Raw genomic sequence first — 10,941 nt, 5'->3', positions numbered from 1 at the left:
ATGGGCTGGAAACAGTGGGACTGACCAGAAAGCAGGAGACAGAGCTGGAGGTGGCAGAGTTAAAGATGTTAAGATTTGTATTGGGTATGACGAGGATGGATAGGATTAGAAATGAGGACATTAGAGGGTCAGCTCAAGTTGGACGATTTGGAGACAACGTCAGAGAGGCGAGATTGCGTTGGTTTGGACATGTGCAGAAGAGAGATGCTGAGTATATTGGCAGAAGGATGCTAAGGATAGAGCTGCCAGGCAAGAGAAAAAGAGGAAGGTCTAAGAGGAGGTTTATGAATGTGCTTAGAGAGGACATACAGGTGATGGGTGTAACAGAACAAGATGCAGAGGACAGAAAGATATGGAAGAAGATGATCTGCTGTGGCAACCCGTAACAGGAGCAGCCAAATGGTATGTATGTCATCTGGACCAATGGCCTTTCCATTTTTCATCCTCTTCATAGCTGTCCTTACTTCCTCCTTGCTAATCTGTTGCACTTCCTGATTCACTATCTCCACATCATCCAACCTCTTCTCTCTCGTTCTCTTCATTCATCAGCCTCTCAAAGTACTCTTTCCATCTGCGCAACACACTCTCCTCGCTTGTGAGTACGTTTAGATCTTTATCCTTTATCACCCTAACCTGCTGCACATCTTTCCCTTTTCGGTCCCTCTGTCTAGCCCACCGGTCCTTTTCTCCCTCCTTAGTGCCCAACCACTCATACAACTCATCATACGCCTTTTCTTTAGCCTTCGCCACCTCTCTCTTCACCTTGCACCTTATCTCCTTGTACTCTTGTCTACTTTCTGCATCTCTCTGACTATCCCACTTCTTCTTTGCCATCATCTTCCTCTGTATACTCTCCTGTATTTCCTCATTCCACCACCAGGTTTCCTTTTCCTCCTTCCTCTTTCCAGATATCATGTCAAGCACCCTTCTTGCTGTCACCCTTACTACATCTGCTGTAGTTTCCCAGCTGTCTGGTAACTCTTCACTGCCACCCAGTGCCTTTCTCACCTCCTCCCTAAACTCAACCTTGCAGTTTTCATTATTCAACTTCCACCATTTGATCCTTGGCTCTGCCCTCACTCTCTTCCTCTTCTTGATCTCCAACGTCATCCTACAGACCACCATCCTATGCAGCTTTACTACAGTTTCCCCTGCCACCACTTTGCAGTCTTCAATCTCCTTCAGATGAACTCTTCTGTATAGGATGTAATCTACCTGTGTGCATCTTCCTCCACTCTTGTACATAACCCTATGTTCCTCCCTCTTCTTAAGAGCCATGTCCATCCTTTTGGCAAAATCCACTATCCTCTGACCTTCTTAATTCCTCTCATTAACACCATAGCTATCCATCACCTTCTCATCTCCTCTGTTCCCTTCACCAACATGCCCATTGAAATTCGCTCCAATCACCACTGTCTGTCCCTTGGGTACACAGTTCATCACTTCATCCAACTCACTCCAAAAATCTTCTTTCTCATCCATTGCACACCCAACCTGTGGTGCATATGCACTAACAACATTCATCATCATACCTCCAATTTCCAGCTTCATAATCATTACTCTGCCTGACACTCTTTTCACCTCCAAAACACTCTTGACATACTGTTCCTTTAGAATAACTCCTACCCCATTTCTCCTCCTATCCACACCATGATAGAACAATTTGAATCCACCTCCAATCCACCTGGCCTTACTCCCCTTCCATTTAGTCTCTTGCACGCACAATATATCAACCTTCCTTCTCTCTATCATATCTGATAACTCTCTCCCCTTACCAGTCATACTGCCAACATTCAAAGTTCCTCAGTTCCACTCTCTTTACTTTCCTCCTCTCCTCCTGCCTCCGGACACGTCTCCCCCCTCTTCTTCGCCTCCTTCTTCATTCATATTCTAACTCACTAACATTCTTCTCACATGCTATTATCTCAAAAAGCATTTCTTTGTTTAGATAATCAGATAATTGTTTCAGAGCATTAAAACCACTTGGTCTAAAAATTTAAATGTTTCGTGCAACACCCAAACAGGGAACAGGTTTTTGACTGATATTCTTACCCTCGTGTTCAGCTCACGGCTTCATCTTCAATCATCCAGCCTTACATTCACGTCCTCACTTGCCAATCTTCATTTTTTTTTTATATCTGACTACTTTCAGTCCATTTCTGACCAAACTCACTTCTTAGGCACAGCTTTGGCTGGTGGTCCAGGGTGGTCTGTTTCCATGACAACCCACACAGATAGAACACAAAGATGAGTCCAAACAGAAATATAGTAGAAGATGCCATTTTTACAGTCATGGAAAATGTTCATTTCAAAAAATCTTAGTCCTCACTGACAGTAAAGTTCAGGGCTGGTCAAGGCCCACCCTAAGCACCTTTCAGCAGCCCTGAAGTCCACTTTCTCCTTCACATGACTTGGGTAACAAGACCAGTCAGCGGTGCATGTAGCCTCACTAACGCATCTAGCTTGGTTGGAGGACTCACCACTGCTTGTCCTTAACGTGAAGATTGAGGACATATTCATTGAAACGCTCAGACTTCTTAATTCATAAAGAACTGGTCGAACACAGCCTTTGCTTGTCTTGTCATTCCTCTTGAAGTGTTTGGTATCCCCAGAGCCATCCTGTAAGGAGGGAACATCCATGAGGTGAAGCTAAAAGGCCCTACTTAGACTTAAGTAGCCATCCTCACCTAATGCACTATAGCAAAACTTGGACCTAACCTTGGATCCTGATGTATACATGAAGACAAAGAATGCGCCTCTGGCCTTATTCCATTGGCTCAGAAGTTTGACTAACCTTACAGATGTCTTCTTTCCTACAGAATGTTGATAACCCGATAAACTTGTTTGTATGACCTTTAGTTTTAAGAGACTCTACAAGGAAGAGCTTGCAAACTGACTGACAAAAACAAACATAAAAATAAAACATCTCATAGTCTTACACCAATCATCTTTGTATTCCAACACAGTCTCCCACTTTTTTTTTATTTCACATCCATCCATTTTTGAGTTTGCTAAATACAATTCACAGTGACAGAGGGACAAAACTTTCTGTGGCAGCAACATTAAGCATAAGGCATGAACCAGCCATGGATGGGGTGCCGGTTCATTGCAGGGCATCCTCACTTGTAAAAGGCTAATTTGGAGGAACCAGTTTGCCTGTAACTCTAGTTATTAACACTGCAAAAATACACAGAGAAAAATATGCACCGGCTTAGGAAGAACGTGCAGACGGTACACAGAAACTAAACTAAGCACTGAAGAGTTGGGAGGCAACTGCACTAACCAAAATTTTTCTTAATTAACTTACAAATGTTGCTACACAACCTGATTTTGAAATGGCGACCCTCCAATCAACTCAAAAAAGGGAAGTGGGGGGGGGGGGGGGGGGCAAAGTCTCAGGATCAAAATGATGACAAAAGGACTAAGCACAATAAATCGAACATATCAGTTAAGTAATTTAATATGTGGTGCCTTTGATGGACGCCATGTCCTACAGAGATGATGGTTCAGGTTACCAAATTAATGCAGCAAACATGCACAGAGAACAATGCTATAGATAGATAGATAGATAGATAGATAGATAGATAGATAGATAGATAGATAGATAGATAGATAGATAGATAGATAGATAGATAGATAGATAGATAGATAGATAGATACAACACAACAAAACCCCTACAGTATGTACTTTATTGCCACAGAACCTTCACAACAACTGCACCTTTCACAAATCATACTCCACAGCACAACTTCCTTCACTTTTATCCTACCTTTTACTCCTCCGCTGCTCTCCATCTCTGTTTAAGCCATACCCTGGAGTACTTTCGGTGTAAAGATATGACCTTCCGGAAACACTTCCAGGTCAGACAGAACCTCTAGGGAACTTGAGAGGCTGTGCCCAGCAGCGCACTGTAGGACTCCAACAGGGACTTCCACCAGAACTCCGATTCCCTGGGGGCTTTATGGTTGTCCAAATGGGAACCATAGTAGTGTTATGGCCTACCATTAGATAAAGGTGCCACCAACCACCTCAATTAAGATGTCCATCCCTCCATATCCTCCTTTATAACGTATGTGTACATTAAAGAAGTGTAGGTATTTACTAAATGTGAAGTGATTAGAACTGCACATACTTATCAGTTACAACTTCACAGTACAGGATATCACTCATTGGCCCAGTATATTGCACATGGCGTCATGGTCTGTTAAGATGTCTGCTACAACATCTCAGTACCACACAGGGAACAAGACCACCTCATCTGAGGGGTAACTCATTACAGAGCCTGGCTGCTGATGTACAAATGGCTTTGTGTAGCGATCCTTGGCACAGTGCAGTTATCTTCATCTGTTACTGACGATGCTCCTCTGTTTATCAAGACCTCATACAAGAGGATGAAAGTCAATGTCCAGGACAATCAGCAGCTTCCTGAATCACCACTTCCTTCAGTGAGTCCAGCCTGACTCCTGGAATTGAACCAGCCTTTTACAGTAAATCAGTTTATTTAGTCTGTTGGCATCACTCACACTAATGCCAGTTTCATGGCATACTACCACATAGAAAATTCCACTGGCCATGACAGAGTGGTAAAAGACCTGTAAGAGTGGCCTGCATACACCAAATGACCTCAACCCATTTAGAAAACAGAGGAGACTCAGACTGTTCTTGTATACGATGGCCTCTGTATTGATACTCCACTCAAACCGGTCATTTCAAAGCACCCCAAAGTACTTATATGTCCTTACCTCCTTCACATCTTCAGCATCAGTGAGAACTGGAGGCACAGTGGGCTTGACCCTCCTGAAGTTTAAGAAAATGTATTTTGTCCTATTGGAGATGAAATGCAGGTAGCTTTCAACAACGGCCTTCGCTAGTTTCCTGTATTTATTCAACTATTCAACTATGGCTGTTTCTGCAGTTGACATGATTCAGTACTGTATCAAAAGTCTGAGGGGAGCAGACTGTACAATTCTCTGTGGAACCTGTCATGACCATGTCCTAAACACAGCTCTTAAGCCTCACAAACCGAGGTCCACCAGTTAAATAGCTCATTATCCAGGACACAGGCTTCATTGATGGGAACTTCTCGCCTAGCAGTTTGGGCTCTGTGGTGTTGAATTCATTGGAGAATTCCAATTATGATATTCTCACCCTATTGCCCGCATTCTCTAGATAGGAGTAGGCTCAATTCAGAAGCAAGATGACCGCATTATCCACCCCTTATGTGGTCCTAGTAGACAAGCTGCAGAAGGTCCAGTGCTGTTCTGACAAGGGGTGAGCCAATATTAGTCTTTCCGAAGTCTTTAGAATGTGTGAAGTCAGGGCCACCGGTCGGTAGCAATTTAAAACATTTAGCTACACTATCTTGAGACCTGGAACCACACAAGATGTCTTCCATAAAGCTTCAACCCTTTGTAGGCAGATTAAAGATATGGTGTAAAATCAAACACAAAATCTACACATGAAGATATGGGTGTTATAAGTGGCTGCCATGGCAGAGGTGTAGGAACGTGGAACCAACCTATGGTATGACTAGGGTACAGGTGTTTGTCTAAGGCACACAGAGCAACAGTCATGTTCATTTTGATAATCATCTGCTGGGACAGGATGCCCTGAAATGCACCCAACACTCATTAAGACTTGGCAGTAATTGGTCACTTTTATATGGAGACATAAACATAAGAAACTCAAACTAATATAATGGTATACAGCAAAACCCTAACCATTGTTATAAACACCACGGAGGTCCTCCTCCGACAGCGCCCTCTAACGGCACCCAGGGACACCAACTGGGCTGCAATACTGGACTCCATTTCCCATGTAACCCCTACGGGTGTCCAATGTTGACAATAATCCAACAAACTAGACAGGTAAAACATAAGTTCCTTTATCAGGACAATTGAGGCATCTGGGAAGGGAACAATCTCAGTGCAGCTCCAATGGTGACTTTTCAAAGAATTCTATTTGGACCCCTTAACATATCTGGCTGTCCCCAGACTGGGTTCCTACCTCTGGCTGCTTCTCCTTGTACTCACCTGCTCTCTTAGCGCTGGCCACATCCTGCCAACTGAGCGCTTGTCCCTTAATCCCCCCCATCTGTACACTTGACCATCCACGATCACAGCCATAGCTATAAAGCCCCACCTGTGGTCACTTGTAGTTTAATTCAAAAATCACTTCCTGCTTAGGAACAGCTCTGCTTTTATACTTGACTAGAGCTCCCTCTACTGGTCCCTGGTGCCCATTAATTTTTTAAAATCTTAAAAATGCCAAATACCAGAGGCCAATGGCTCTCAAGTTCAGTACTGGGAGCTGCTTGTTTTTCTTTCAAACAAATTTTTAAATGGACTCCAACTTTAATTAAACTAGTGGGTATTTCCCAGTTTTTGTTTTCAGTTAATCCAAAAATTACAAACTAGACGATATTCAATAGTTGGATGTTGGGTGGGTATATATTCATTTTTTTTGCTGTTAAATATTTTGTTTGTTTTTAATGTCTTAGTTATTTAAGCTATTATTTATTAGTAGGCCCCAGGTGATGTGACCACAATAGGGCACCACACAGTCCTGAGTTCAAATTAAGTATTTTATTACAAATAAGTCACCAAATGTGCAGAAATAACCAACCACAATCATAATCGTAGTATGTGTCTCTTTTCTCTCCTTCTGCTCCTCCTTTTGAGTGTTGCCCACTGCCTCCCGGCTCTGACTCTCCCAGGTGAGGTGGCGGGCTCTTTTTAAGCTTGACCCAGGAATGTTTCTGGTGGCACAGTGTGTCCTCTTGGTCATATGGAAATCAGGGAGGTTCTCCTCCAACAGTGCCCTCTAACGGCACCCAGGAATCCCAACAGGGCTGCCCATGTACCCGTGTCCAAACTGGGATGACTCGGGGGGACCACTGCCAACTGTTGTAGGGAGGATGGAATTTCTCCTGGCCTCCGACTTCTGCTGATCCTTCCATTATATGCCTCCGGCTGGGCAAGAAGTCGGTGTGCCTGTCCGTTCTCCTTGGTACTTACAGTGGTTAAAGGTGAAGTACAAGTAGCTGCCCTTTAACATTCTGTGCTGTTTGCATTGGTGTCTTCTCGGCTTGTCATTACTATTCTGATCCATCTTCCGATTCCATCTCATTTAAACTGCTTCTGCCCTCTGCTTTCAGCACTTTGGTGATTTTATATCTGATGATTAATAGGCTTCTCAGCCTGCGTGTTATTGTCGTTTGTATTCATCTCCTGGTCGAGAACTTCCCAGCTTATTTTAATTATATTTAAAAGAAAATGTCAAAATAATGCTAAAGTTATTTTAAATTCATCTTACTTAAGAAAAACAGTTAAACTAATCAATTGCATGGAGTCCTTTAAATCTTTAAATACTTGGCAAAGATGCACCTCCTTGTTATCCCAGCTCGTCCATCTATTCAACACCATTTCCACCTCTGTTCAAACTTGGCTCATAATCACTAACACTACACTTGCTGTCTGTAGAAGCTCGCATGAAGTTCAGAACCTTGATGCTTGCCTTCAGAGTAGTCAGTGGGTCACAGCTACTGTGTACATATGTGGAGACACTTGTGAGGTCTAATGTTCATGGCTGATGAACGGCATCTGGTGACATCACATCTGCATGGTATCAAATCTCAACTTAGACTCTTCATGTGTGGCTCCTAGCTGGTGGAAAGAGCTGCCCGCCTCCATTTGGAATTGTGACTCCCTCAAAGTGTTTAAGATGCGTTTGAAGGGTCTGTTGTCTAGTGAATTTCTGTCTAACTAATGTTATCTGTTAGGTTTTTGTGCCCTAAGAAGTGTATCAAGCTGGCATTTTGGTCTGGGATTTTCACTTGTGGTGATCAATTTTGTAAGTTTAACTTTCAGTTTGTAACTGTAACATTTGTTGACAGCCTCCCAGGAAATTATGTAGCCCTCTTTTGTAAGTAGCTCTGAATAAAAGCTTCTCCTAAACACATTCATGTAAATCATATAAAACTTGTAATACAGTGATAAACAAATGTTTGGTGAAATATTTACATTCTCCGCAATTTGCATTCGACACTACATTGTTCTTTAAAACATTTGGATGAATCAGAGATCCAGAGAAGTGAGCCCAATCATCCGTCTTAAGTTTGCGTGTGATTTGTCCCACTGGTGCTTCTGCTATCTCACATTTCCAAAAAGTGTGAGGGTCCAGGTGTGCCCTGAAATGGATAAGTATCTCGTCCTGAATTGGTTTCGGCTGTAAGGCAGCTGGCTGCAATTGATCTGACACAAATAGCGGGTTCAGGTAGTGGTTGTAAGGGTCCATTTATACTTCACGCTCAGAACGCGTACGCATCATGGCTACCACGCGTTCCCAGCATTCATTTGACGCACGTCCTCAGAAATTAACACGACGCACGTGCGAGAGTTGCAGGACCAGCAAAAAGTTGGGGGGCGCAGTGTGATAAAAGTCGGACTGTGACAGCAGAGTCTCTGTTTACTGTCTACATGTGATAGAAAGCTGCTTTGAGGATCCTCCGGAATCGATGTGACAGCTTCCATGTTTGATGAATGGTCTGATGTGGTGAAGCAAAATGCTGGCAAACAAATGAATATAATAGCACCATGAGTGCAAGTGTCGTATATCCCCAAACGTAATGACACCATACATTTTAAAAGTCTCACATACCATCTTCTGTGCCGTCTTTTTTTGTGAACCTCCACAACAGCATCAGAATGTATGCCAGCATATCTGAGACTATTTTGTGATTAAAGTGGAAATTTCGGCTTTAATCTGGAAATGTCTGCTTTAATCTCGGTAGTTTACTTTATCATTGAAGTAGACCGTCATAAAGGTAATCTTAAAACCAACCCAGTTATTAATCGCTACGTGTTTCTGGGGCTTCATCCTCACCTGACAGAAGCAGCAAGCAGCAATAGATCACCACACTGAACACATTAAATTTACGATATTCCAACTCTCTGCACATTTAGAATCCTTCAGTTTAAACTTGATATCACTTTCATGATGAAATGTATTAAAGTATGTATGTTACATTTTACAGATATATCGTTAACTTCGTTTAAATAATGAATACTGTTAATAATTACACATATGGGGGCGGCATGGTGGCAGAGCGGTAGCGCTGCTGTCTCGCTGGGAGTCACGTCACTTGTATTCCCTGCCTGGAGTTTGCATGTGTTCCTGGTGGATTTCCACAGTGGGCTCCGGTTTCCTTGCAAAGACTTGAAGCTTTAGCGATTTTATGTCTCGATGCATGCTCAATAATCCAGGTAAGGAAATCCTAGAAATTTGATTCTGTTCATCTGGACAAAGTTTTTAAGTGGGAGAGATATTTCGAGACTTATCCAAGTCTCTTCCTCAGTCTCAATTGACTGCAGGTTTCCCCAACCTTATAAACAGTACCTTTGCTTAATCACAGAGACTAGCACCATTGACAAAGGGCCAGTTGATCAGTGATATGCAAATTGTCCACTGATTAGTAGACGTGTGAACCATTCATAGAGGGTTGAGGAATGGCTGCAATCACAGCATTGTAAGATGGCGACAGATGTACCCTTACGACAACCCTTAAGAACGCTCCAAGCGATTCATGAGAGAGGAAGGACATCCACTGCCTAAGCGAAAACCCTTAGTGATCCCGTATGTGTCAGGAGTATCGGAACAGCTGAGGCGCATTTTCTCGAAACACCGGGTCTCAGTGGCTTTCAAACCCCAAAACACGCTACGCCAAAGATTGGTCCATCCCAAGGATCGGGTCCCACGGCACAAACAGAGTAACATAGTTTACGCAGTTAAGTGCCAGGAGGAGTGCCGTGAATTGTACATCGGGGAAACCAAGCAGCCACTGGCTAAGCGCATGTCACAACACAGAAGAGCTTCCTCGTCAGGCCAGGACTCCGCAGTCTATTTACATCTACAGGATAGTGGTCACTCCTTTAAAGATGAAGAGGTGCACATCCTGGACAGGAAGGAGCGCTGGTTTGAGAGAGGAATCAAGGAGGCCATTTACATGAAAAAGGAACGACCATCTCTGAACAGAGGGGGCCTAAGGGTACATCTGTCGCCATCTTACAATGCTGTGATTGCAGCCATTCCTCAACCCTCTATGAATGGTTCACACGTCTACTAATCAGTGGACAATTTGCATATCACTGATCAACTGGCCCTTTGTCAATGGTGCTAGTCTCTGTGATTAAGCAAAGGTACTGTTTATAAGGTTGGGGAAACCTGCAGTCAATTGAGACTGAGGAAGAGACTTGGATAAGTCTCGAAATATTTCTCCCACTTAAAATCTTTGTCCAGATGAACAGAATCAAATTTCTAGGATTAGCGATTTTATGACGCTAAAATGACGCCAGTGTATGTGTGTGCTTGTTGCGATGAGCTGATGCCAAGTTCATGGATTTTGTTTCTGTCTTGCGCCCAATGCTTGCTGGAATGGGCGCATCCCCGGACTGTTGGATTTAATCACTAAACATCCTTTTCAGAGATACTGTATTGTGTCAAGGTATCTTCGGAATTCAATGGATGTTTCGGGCAATACATAACACAGCGAAGCCGAACGTTTTATCACCGTGATGATATCTCGCACTGCCACCTGGTGGAATCTTCTAGATTTACGTAAAGTAAGTAATAATAATAATAATTCATTACATTTATATAGCGCTTTTCTCAGTACTCAAAGCGCTATCCACACAGGGAGGAACCGGGAAGCGAACCCACAATCTTCCACAGTCTCCTTACTGCAAAGCAGCAGCACTACCACTGCGCCACCAGTGGGGAAAGTTGCAAACTCCAGGCAGGGAATATAAGTGACGTGACTCCCTGGAAGTAAACAGTACAACGCCTGCATAGCACTAGAGTCCGCTGGTGCACGCGTCGCGTTAAGTATAAACCTGGCCTAAGTGGTATCACTCCGTACTGCCGTGCTAATTCAGCGAATTAAA

The sequence above is a fragment of the Erpetoichthys calabaricus genome, chromosome 14, assembly GCF_900747795.2.
Source record: "Erpetoichthys calabaricus chromosome 14, fErpCal1.3, whole genome shotgun sequence".
In the NCBI taxonomy this organism is placed as follows: Eukaryota; Metazoa; Chordata; class Cladistia; order Polypteriformes; family Polypteridae; genus Erpetoichthys; species Erpetoichthys calabaricus.
The sequence above is the reverse complement of the archived record's forward strand: the minus strand, read 5'-3'. Positions refer to the sequence as shown.